Source organism: Rhinolophus hipposideros (genome assembly GCF_964194185.1).
Source record: "Rhinolophus hipposideros genome assembly, chromosome: X".
Classification (NCBI taxonomy): Eukaryota; Metazoa; Chordata; class Mammalia; order Chiroptera; family Rhinolophidae; genus Rhinolophus; species Rhinolophus hipposideros.
Window position 1 is genome coordinate 87,887,375 of NC_138046.1, and position 11,663 is coordinate 87,899,037.

Consider the following 11,663-nt stretch of genomic DNA (forward strand, 5'->3'; position numbering starts at 1 on the left):
CCGCCATGCCCGAAGGAGAAAGACGAAGACCTCCAGGACCTCCCTCCTCCTAGGCCATAAATGGAGCCCCTCCGAGGCACACGTTGCCCGCTGTCTATCCCCTCTCAGTCACACTTAAAACCTCTCAGAGTACATATCTGAGCACTTACCAGTCGACGCTTAGCCAAGCGAAAGAAACCAACTGTAAGATGGCGCTCGCGCACACCTACACCAATGGCCGATGGGAAGTTACGCTGACCCGGGCATGTGCACTGCGTGGCACACGAGGGGCGGCGTGAGTTCCCCACCCCTTACGAAACTGACCGAAGATGCCCGAGCCTGTTCCTCTGCCAATTGTCGGGCCTCCAGGCCCACACACATACCAAATAACAAGCAAGTCTCTCCGCGACTTCATCTGACGCCCTCCCCCTCCGCAGCCCACCATGCTCCCTTCTCCCGACCCCACCACTAGGGCCATGGTGGCCGCCATGCCCGAAGGAGAACGACGAAGACCTCCAGGACCTCCCTCCTCCTAGGCCACAAATGGTGCCCCTCCGAGGCACACGATGCCCGCTGTCTCTCCCCTCTCAGTCACACTTAAACCCCCTCGGAGTACATATCTGAGTCCTTACCAGTCGACGCTTAGCCAAGAGAAAGAAACCAACTGTAAGATGGCGCTCGCGCACACCTACACCAATGGCCGATGGGAAGTTACGCCGACCCGGGCATGCGCACTGCGTGGCACACGGGGGGGGGGGGCGGCGTGAGTTCCCCCCCCCCTTACGAAACTGACCGAAGATGCCCGAGCCTGTTCCTCTGCCTATTGTAGGGCCTCCAGACCCACACACACACCAAATAACAAACAAGTCTCCCCGCGTCTTCATCTGACGCCCTCCCCCTCCCCAGCCCACCATGGTCCCTTCTCCCGACCCCACCACAAGGACCATGGTGGCCGCCATGCCCGAAGGAGAACGACAAAGACCTCCAGAACCTCCCTCCTCCTAGGCCACAAATGGTGCCCCTCCGAGGCACACGATGCCCGCTGTCTCTCCCCTCTCAGTCCCACTTAAAACCCCTCGGAGTACATATCTGAGCCCTTACCAGTCGACGCTTAGCCAAGAGAAATAAACCAACTGTAAGATCTCGCTCGCGCACACCTATACCAATGGCCGATGGGAAGTTACGCCGACCCGGGCATGCGCACTGCGTGGCACACGAGGGGCGGCGTGAGTTCCCCACCCCCTTACGAAACTGACGGAAGATGCCCGAGCCTGTTCCTCTGCCTATTGTCGGGCCTCCAGACCCACACACACACCAAATAACAAACAAGTCTCTCCGCGACTTCATCTGACGCCCTCCCTCTCCGCAGCCCACCATGCTCCCTTCTCCCGACCCGACCGCGACTTCATCTGACGCCCTCCCCCTCCGCAGCCCACCATACTCCCTTCTCCCGACCCGACCACTAGGGCCATGGTGGCCGCCATGCCCTAGAGGAGAACGACGAAGACCTCCAGGACCTCCCTCCTCCTAGGCCACAAATGGTGCCCCTCCGAGGCACACGATGCCCGCTGTCTCTCCCCTCTCAGTCACACTTAAAACCCCTCGGAGTACATATGAGAGCCCTTACCAGTCGACGCTTAGCCAAGAGAAAGAAACCAACTGTAAGATCTCGCTCGCGCACACCTACACCAATGGCCGATGGGAAGTTACGCCGACCCGGGCATGCGCACTGCGTGGCACACGGGGGTGGGGGGGCGGCGTGAATTCCCCCCCCCTTACGAAACTGACCGAAGATGCCCGAGCCTGTTCCTCTGCCAATTGTCGGGCCTCCAGACCCACACACACACCAAATAACAAACAAGTCTCCCCGCGACTTCATCTGACGCCCTCCCCCTCCGCAGCCCACCATGCTCCCTTTTCCCGACCCCACCACTAGGGCCACGGTGGCCGCCATGCCCGAGAGGAGAAGGACGAAGACCTCCAGGACCTCCCTCCTCCTAGGCCATAAATGGTGCCCCTCCGAGGCACCCGATGCCCGCTGTCTCTCCCCTCTCAGTCACACTTAAAACCCCTCGGAGTACATATCTGAGCCCTTACCAGTCGACGCTTAGCCAAGAGAAAGAAACCAACTGTAAGATCTCGCTCGCGCACACCTACACCAATGGCCGATGGGAAATTACGCCGACCCGGGCATGCGCACTGCGTGGCACACGAGGGGCGGCGTGAGTTCCCCACCCCCTTACGAAACTGACCGAAGATGCCTGAGCCTGTTCCTCTGCCTATTGTAGGGCCTCCAGACCCACACACACACCAAATAACAAACAAGTCTCCCCGCGTCTTCATCTGACGCCCTCCCCCTCCGCAGCCCACCATGCTCCCTTCTCCCGACCAGACCACTAGGGCCACGGTGGCCGCCATGCCCGAGAGGAGAACGACGAAGACCTCCAGGACCTCCCTCCTCCTACGCCACAAATGGTGCCCCTCCAAGGCTCACGATGCCGGCTGTCTCTCCCCTCTCAGTCACACTTAAACCCCCTCGGAGTAAATATCTGAGCCCTTACCAGTCGACGCTTAGCCAAGAGAAAGAAACCAACTGTAAGATCTCGCTCGCGCACACCTACACCAATGGCCGATGGGAAGTTACACCGAGCTGGGCATGCGCACTGAGTGGCACACACTGGGGGGGGGCGGCGTGACTTCCCCACCCCCTTACGAAACTGACCGAAGATGCCCGAGCCTGTTCCTCTGCCAATTGTCGGGCCTCCAGGCCCACACACACACCAAATAACAAACAAGTCTCCCCGGGACTTCATCTGACGCCCTCCCCCTCCGCAGCCCACCATGCTCCCTCTCCCGACCCCACCACAAGGGCCATGGTGGCTGCCATGCCGGAGAGGAGAAAGACGAAGACCTCCAGGACCTTCCTCCTTCAGGCTAGAGAGGGTGCTGCTCCGAGGCACACGATGCCCGCTGTCTCTCCCTGCATAATCACTCACACTTAAACCTCCTTGGAGAACTTAACTGAGCACCTATCTGTTGAGTCTTCGCCAATGAATAAGAAACCAGGCTGTAATATTTGACCTGTACAGCTCGGCTTCCAGAACCTAGCACACACACAACCCTCACACCAATGGCCAATGGAGAGGCACACCGAACTGGTCATTCACACTGCATGGCTCATGAGGTGGGGTGTGATTTCTGCTTCCCCTTAAAATCCTGGCGGAAGACTCCCGAGTCAGCACATCCCCCAAATAACCAATACAAGTCGCTTCCTTCACCTCATCCCCTATCCTCCTCTGCCCACTGTCCTCCCTCAACCCGGCCCCACCACAAGGACAAGGGCCATAGTTGCCCGTACCCCTGAGGAAGAAAGAGAATGACTTCGAGAATCTCCTCAGCGACCAAATATCTTGTTTCACGACCTGCACGAAGGTCACTGACTCTCCTATCGCAGTCAATGACACTTCAACTCCTCGAGTACTGATCTGAGACGCTAGCAGTTGAGTCTCAGCCAACTAGGAAAAAATCGGACTGTAAGATGCCACCTGCACAACTCTGCTGCTGAAACTTTGAACACATCCCCCACGCCAATGACCAATAGAAAGGTAAACCCTTTGGGCATGCGCATTGCATCGCATGCACTGAGTGCAGTGATTTCTCCACCCTTTTACTGGCCTGACTGAAGTTTCCTGAGTCTGTCCCCTCTCTGCCAACCATGGGGCCTCCAGACCCACATACACCAAAAAACTATCATTACACAAGTCTTCCCACATCTCACCTGACACTCTCCCATCCACAGTCCACCATCCTTCTGTCTCCCGACCCCATCACGACAAGGGCCATGGTGGCCGCTATGCCTGAAAGAAGAAAGCCGACGACCTCCAGAACCTTCCTCCTCTCAGACCACAGATCATCCCCCCTCCAACGCACACGAAGCCCACTGTTTCTCCCCGCATAATCACTCACACTTAAACTCCAAGGACTTATATGAGCACTTACCAGTTGAGTCTCGGCAAAGGAGAAAGAAACCTCTCTATAAGACATAACCCTACCCTCCTCGGGGTGGGGCTAAGGGCTTTTTCCCAGCTCCACTCTGCAGTCTTCAGGTTAGATAAAACACCTGCAAAACATCCTGGGTACCACTGCACTTATCAGCAGATATCATAGGATTGTTTGGTGAAGAAAGGTTCTGCGGGTCTGCACTGGTCGCCTCCACCAGAGCCATGCGCCTGAGCGTGGGAGCCAGCGGTCGGCCCTGCAGTGGGTGGCGGCGACCCCGGAAGGAGCAGCACCGAGAGGAAAATTCTTCTAAGGATGGACTCCCACTCAGACTTGAGGAAACTCTTCCATTCAGCTGACGCAGTATGCTTTGATGTTGACAGCACGGTCATCAAAGAAGAAGGAATTGATGAGCTGGCCAAAGTCTGTGGAGTTGAGGATGCTGTGTCAGAAATGACGCAGCGAACCTTGGGCGGGGCAGTGACGTTCAAGGCTGCCCTCACAGAGAGCTTAGCTCTGATCCGGCCTTCCAGAGAGCAGGTGCAGAGGCTCATAGCAGAACACCTCCCACACCTGACCCCTGGCATAAGGGAATTAGTAAGTCGCCTACAAGAGCAAAATATTCAGGTTTTCCTAATATCTGGTGGCTTTAGGAGCATTGTAGAGCATGTCGCTTCAAAGCTCAATGGCCCATAAAGCAATGTATTTGCTTATAGGCTGAAATTCTACTTTAATGGTGAATATGCAGGTTTTGATGAGATGCAGCCAACAGTTGAATCTGGTGGGAAAGGAAAAGTTATTAAACTTTTAAAGGAAAAATTTCATAATTTTTCATAATCATAGTCATGATTAGAGATGGAGCCACAGACATGGAAGCCTGTCCTCCTGCTGTACGTATTAAACATACTATTTTTTTCCAGTTATACTTTTGTTTTAGACAGCTGCTTTAGAATTCAGTAAGATTTATGAAGAGTTAAACAAAAAAATCTAAATATCACTGTAAGATAAAACAAACAATAAATAAAACCAATTCCATCTCAAAAAAAAAAAAAAAGACATAACCCTCACAGCTCCACGCCCCGAACCTTACACACACCCCTTGTTAATGGTGGATGGGAAGCACTGCACATATGCACTGCATTGTGGGTGCAGTGTGGGGCGATTTGTCTGCCCCCTAACGAGCCCGAACAAGGACTCCAGAATCTGTGCTCTGTTGGCCAAATACATAATGAACACCAGTCTTTCCCTATCTTCATCTGACCCCCTTCCTTCCATAGCCCATCGTCCACCCTTGTTCATGCCCCACCACAACCACACAGGCCCTGGAAGCTGCTACACCTTAAGCAAAATAGGCAACAATCTCCAGTACTTTCCTCCTCGAGGGCCACAGATCTCACCTACCCACACAAAGCCCAGTGTCTCTCCCCTCACTTACACCTAAAGTCCTCAGACAACTGATCTGAGCACCTACCAGTTGAGTCTCAGTCAACAAAGAAGAAACCGCGCAGTAAAACGTGACCCACACAGCTCGGCTCCCCGAACCTTGCACAAATCCCACTCCAATGGCTGATTCATAAATATGCAGCACTGGGCATACGTACTGCATCCCTCACTGCTTGGGAGGGATTCCCCTCTCCTTTACAGGCCGGATGGAGGACTCCCAAGTCTGTCCTTTGCTGGCTGATCTTGGTGTGTCCAAGACCCACACACCTCAAATAATGAACACAAGTATCTCCCCATCTTCATCTGAAGCCCTCCCTTCCTCAGCCCACCATCCTCCCTTTCTCTGGCCTCGCCACAACAAGTAGGGCCATGGTGACCTCTACACCTGAGAGGAGAAAGACAATGGCCTGTAGGCCTTCCTCCTCTCAGGCCACCAACTGCACCTCTCGGACCCGCACAAAGCCCTCTGGTTCTCCCCTCACACTCACTTACATTAAAGTCCTCCAATGACTGATTGGAGCACCTACCATTTGAGTCTCAAGCAACCAGAAGGAAACCGGATGCTAAGACACGACCTGTGCAGCTGTGCTCCTGGAACTTTACACACACACACACACACACACACACACACACACACACACACCAGTGGCCAATGAGCAGATGGGTTCCACTGGGCATGCACACTTCGTTCCTTACACACTGCATCCCATGTGCTGCGTGGGCTGGTTTCTCTGCAGTTTTGGTAACTCCAGGACCCAGATACCTCAAATAATGACCCTACATGTCTCCCATCTTCATCTGACCCCTTCTCCTCCATGACCCACCATCCTGCCTGTCCTGACACTGCCTGCGGGTCAGGCTCCCTGTGAAGAGAGGTAGAATGCCTCCTAAAACTGAAATGGCAACATGCTGCATAGAATTTATACAAAACCAAGTGTCTTATAGCCTAATTTTCAAAATGTCCAGCATATAAATCAAAATTACTCAGAATATGAAGAACCAGGAAGATTTCAACTAACATGGGAAAGACAATCAATGAACACCTAATGCAGGGAAAACTGAGAGGTTGGGATTATCTGACAAAGTCTCTAAGGCAATCATGAACGCTTTGAAACAAATTTAAATATAGAAGGTCTTGGCTCAAAAAAATATTTAAAGAGAAAAACAAGTGGAAATTTAGAAGTGAACAACATGATAACAAAATTTAAATCTCACTGGATGGGTTTAGTAGCAGAATGGAGATGAGAAAATACTGGACTTGAAGATTGATAAATAGAAATTACTCAATCCAAACAACTCAGAGAAAAAGAGAGTGAAAGAAAAATGAACAGAATCTCAAGGACCTGTGAGAAAATACTTCAACATCTATAATTTTTATCAGAAACCCAGAAGGAGAAATGAGAGAGTATGGTGATCCAAAATATTTTTTTACTGGAGGCTGGATGGCCTGGTTGGTTAGAGCGTGAGCTCTGAACAATAGGGTTGCCGGTGCGATCCCCACATGGGCCAGTGAGCTGCGCCCTCAACAACTAGTTTGAAGGACAAGGACTTGGAGCTGATGGGCCCTGGAGAAACACACTGTTCCCCAATATATTCCCCAATTTAAGAAATTATAAAAAAAATGAAGAGTTATATATATATATATATATATATATATATATATATATATATTTAATGTAATAGTTGCTGGAAATTTCACAAATTTGGTAAAGATTCATGAAGCTCCAAACAGGATAGAGACATAGAAATCCATGCCCAGGCACACCATAATCAAACTCCTGAAAACTAAAGACAAAAAGTCTTAAAAGCAGTCAGAGAAAAAAGGATGCATTATTTATAGGGGAACAATGATTCAAATGACTGCAGAATTCTCATCAGAAATCATGGAGGCCAGTAGAAAGGGTCTCAACATTTTTAAAATGCTGAAATAAAAGAACTGTCAACCCAGAATTCTACATCCAACCAAATATTCTTCAGGAATGAATGTGTAAAAAAAGACATTTGCAGATGACGGGAGTGGGGGAGAAATGTGTTGTTAGCAGACCTACTGGAATTGCAATTGAAATTCTTCAGACAGAAGGAAAATGAGCCAGAAGGAAACTTGGAACATCAGGAATGAAGGAAGAGTGGCAGAAATGGGTAAAATTTGGCCAAATAGAGTATTCTTCTTCTTTTCAATTTAATTAAAATATATTTGAGGATTGAAAGTGAAAATTAAAACATTGTCTGATGGGGTTTCAATGTGTGTTGATGTAATATATAAGATAACTATAAGGTAAAGAGGGGAGACTAAAGGGACCTACATGGTGGTAAGGGTTCTACATTCCATGTGAAATGGTAAATATACTGATTCTAAGTAGTCTGTAAAGAGTTAACTATGTATATTTTAATTCATAGATGAATCACTTTAAAAAGTATGCAAAGAGATACAGTCAAAAACACAGTAGATAATCTTAAAGGGGATAGTAAAAGATGTTCAAATAAGCCAAAGAAAAGCAAGAAAGCAGAGACACAGAAAGCAGATGGAAGAAACAGAAAACAAATGATAAAACGGTACACATAAATCTAAACATACTAGTAATTTCCTTAAATGTAAATAGTCTAACACACCAATTAAAAGTCAAAGATTGTAAGAATGGATTTTTTTCTTTAAATAAGGCAACATGACCCAACTATATATACAAGGTCAGACGATTAAGTTTCCAAACTCATCCTAAAAAAAGCTATATACCTCATTGCTGACTATCACTATGGCCACCTTTGAAGTGCTCCCCTTGGGAAGCTATGCACCAACGCCAGTGCCTATCCCACCCTTCCAAGCAATTTTGGAAGTCTTTTTATGGAATGGCCATCAGAGCTGTAGTTGTATTTCCCTTGATGTCCTGAATGTCATCAAAATGTCTTCCTTTCAATATTTCCTTTATTTTCAGGTAAAGAAAGAAGTCATTGGGGGCCAGATCAGGTGAGTAGGGAGGGTGTTCCAATACAGTTATTTGTTTACTGGCTAAAAACTACCTCACAAACAGTGCCGTGTGACCTGGTGCATTGTCGTGATGCAAGAGCCATGAATTGTTGGCGAAAAGTTCAGGTCATCTAACTTTTTCATGCAGCCTTTTCAGCACTTCCAAATAATAAACTTGGTTAACTGTTTGTCCGGTTGGTACAAGTTCATAATGAGTAATCCCTCTGATACCAAAAAGGTTAGCAACATCGCTGCAACAATTGTCAGACCTCGTATGCTGTGTACAATAAACTCACTTCAAATGTAATGATATAGGTAGGTTAAAACAAAAGGATGGAAAAAGATATACCTGATAAGCGCTGATAAAAAGAAAGTTTGAGTGACTTTATTAATATCTGACAAAGTAACTACAGAACAAAGAAAATTACCAGTGATAATGAGAGATATTACAAATTGATTTTTAAAATCACTAAGAATACATAATCTAGTAACATTCGAGAACTTGCTTCCCAACAGTGTTTTCAGTTTGGCTCAAATAAGCTCATAAAAATTCAAAAAAGAAAAGAATAAATACATAATCTATAATGTGTATGCATTTGTGTTGAGGGTCCCCCAGACCACCCCATGTTCAATGATTTGCAAAGAGGATTCACAGAACTCAGCATACAGCTGTACTTGTGGCTAAGATTTATTACAACTTAACAATACTAAGTAAAATCAGCAATGGAAAAAGTGCCTGGGGTGAAATCCAGAGGAAATCAGCACAAGGTTCTAAGAGTCCTTTCCCAGTGGCCACACAGTTCATTAATCCAGCAACAAATTGTGCTAATGTGTGCAATTTTGTCTACCAGGGCAGACCATTAGATACTGAATGCTTTCTCCCTAAAATCGGGAATGAGGCAAGTGTGTCCATTCTCACCCTTGTTATTTAACATTATATTGGAAGTCCTAGCCAGTTCAGTAAGGCAAGAAAAAGACATAATGGCTTACAGATTGGGAAGGAAGACATAAAACCACCCCAATTCTCAGATGGCATGTCTATCAGCATAGAAAATCCTATGGAATTTGTTTTTTAAATACTAGAACTTATAAGTAAGGTTAGCAACACTGCAGAATACAAGTACACACAAATATCAAGCATATTTTTATATGCTAGCCATGAACAATGTAAACCAACATTTTTAAAAACACACGCACAATACTGTCTTACAATAGATCCTCAAAAAAAAATCTAATAAAACAAGTACAGGATCTATGAATGTTGAAAAGTACAAGAAGCTGATGAAAGAAATAAAAGAACACCTAAATAAATGAAGAGACATAATGTGTTCATGGGCTGACAGAGTCAATATTGTTAAGATGTCCATTGTCCCCAAATTTATCTATAGATTTAATGCAATTTGAATCAAAATCCCAGCAGGATTTTTTTGTAGATACACACTCATTCTAAAATGTATGTGGAAAAACAAAAGAACTAGAATTGTCAAAATAATTTTGAAAAGGAAGAACAAAATTGGAGGACTAACATGAATTTTAAGAATTACTATAAAACTACAGTAAGAAAAACAGTGTGGTATTGGAAAAGCTATAGGCATACCTTGTAAAATATCAACTGGCCATATTTATTTGTGTGTGAGGGTGTGGCCATGAAGAGGCAGCACATGGCAGTTCTGCAGGGCGATGGAATGGTCGTGAATCCTGAAAGAGGTGATGGTTATGTGAATCTATCTTGTTAAAACTCACAGAGTTTTAGTCAATCTTACTGTATGAGAATTTTTTCAATGTTTTTTTTTTTAATTCTGTCAATCAAGCAGGTGAAAATCCTTGCTTTCTGTAACAGTTTTAACACAGGTGTATGGACACCTAACCGTACTTGTTTGCTTTTGAGCTGTATATAAAGGGAATCCTGTAGTGTGTCCACTCTTGTATCTGACTTCTTTCACTTTTGTCTGTGCGTGGTTTTAGTTCATTCCATCCCACAGCTATGTATTATTCCATGGTTTCAATATAACACAGTGCATTTGAGCATTTCCTGTTGATGTATAATTGGGTTGTTTGCAGATTGTTGATATTAAAAATAGTTTCACTATATGAACATTCCTGTATCTCTCCCAGGTTTACGTGTATGTACAAGAATGCTCACCACAGCTAGTTTAGGATCGCAAAAAAGTAAATCATATATAACCTAACCATCCAATAGGAGAATAACTGAATAAACTATGGTTATAATAAATGATGACACATCATCAAAATCATTTCAGAACGCGTGAGCCACTGTTTGGATAAGTTACACTAGTGCTCAGCGGGGGCAGTTGTGATGATGACTCATCGCTCCAGATGGGTCACAGTAACCTTTGGGGCGGTGAGCTCACTGAGCTCTTCTCAGGGCTCCCGTGGGCAGAGATGAGGATAAACAGGAAGGATTTGGTGGCACAGGCAGCTGGCCATCACAGAGCACCACAGAGAGGATCTCAACTGATTCCTGGCCCACGTTTCTGATTTCAGAGCTTCCCCACCTGCCTGCCTGCCTGCCCTGAGCACTTCCAAGAAGGCAGACCGGGGCTGTGCCTGAGGTGGCACAAGTCAATCCTTCCCCAACAACTCTGACCTGCTCCTCCTCTTGGGCCAAATCCGCTATGCCCTCAGGACAGTCTGAGCTGTAGCCCAACCTGCCCTGGGGTCCAGGCCACAGAGCCAGTCTCTCTTGTGCAAAACAATAAGCCTATAATGCGACCTTTCAATGAGAAAAAGACTAAAAATATGACACTTTCCCTTCCATCACGGAAATGAGCTTCTGGTAGAAGAAGAAGTAGGAGGGAGAAGAAGGCCATCTTCAGAAGACTGAACAACGTTGACTAAGACCAGGGTCTTCCAGGAGGAAGGGGCAGAGCTGGCCCTAGGCTGACCCCAGCTGGACACACACAGAGAGGGAAGCTTCAGGAGACACCCCAGCCTGAAGCTCACACATCCAGAGGTCTGTGGCCCCCTCAGGTGTATATGGTTAAGCCTCTGTGCTTCCTCTGTTTTCACTGAGGCCTTCCAGATCTTGGAGATGTGACACCCCCTGCTGGCAAAGACAGGTATCATTGCAACATGGACAGTCCATGGCTGAGCTATGCCTGGTGACACCAAGACCTCAGCACGAGAGCAAAGCTTCAGTCGGGCTTCCCTGAATGAAAGGGAAAGGTCACTGTCACTTAGAAGAAAGCTCAGATTTGGACCTGGACTCACCCTGGACCACAGACATCCAAAATGGAAAGTGGACGGGTTGTAGGATGTG

At 47.3% G+C, this 11,663-nt stretch overlaps 1 pseudogene across 1 annotated transcript; it reads left to right on the forward strand.

Moving 5' to 3' along the window:
- Window positions 1-4,158: 4,158 nt before the first annotated feature.
- Window positions 4,159-5,321, forward strand: LOC308495081 (phosphoserine phosphatase-like; annotated as a pseudogene). The gene is made up of 2 exons: window positions 4,159-4,868; window positions 5,256-5,321. The product of its transcript is annotated as a phosphoserine phosphatase-like (transcript).
- Window positions 5,322-11,663: the final 6,342 nt, after the last annotated feature.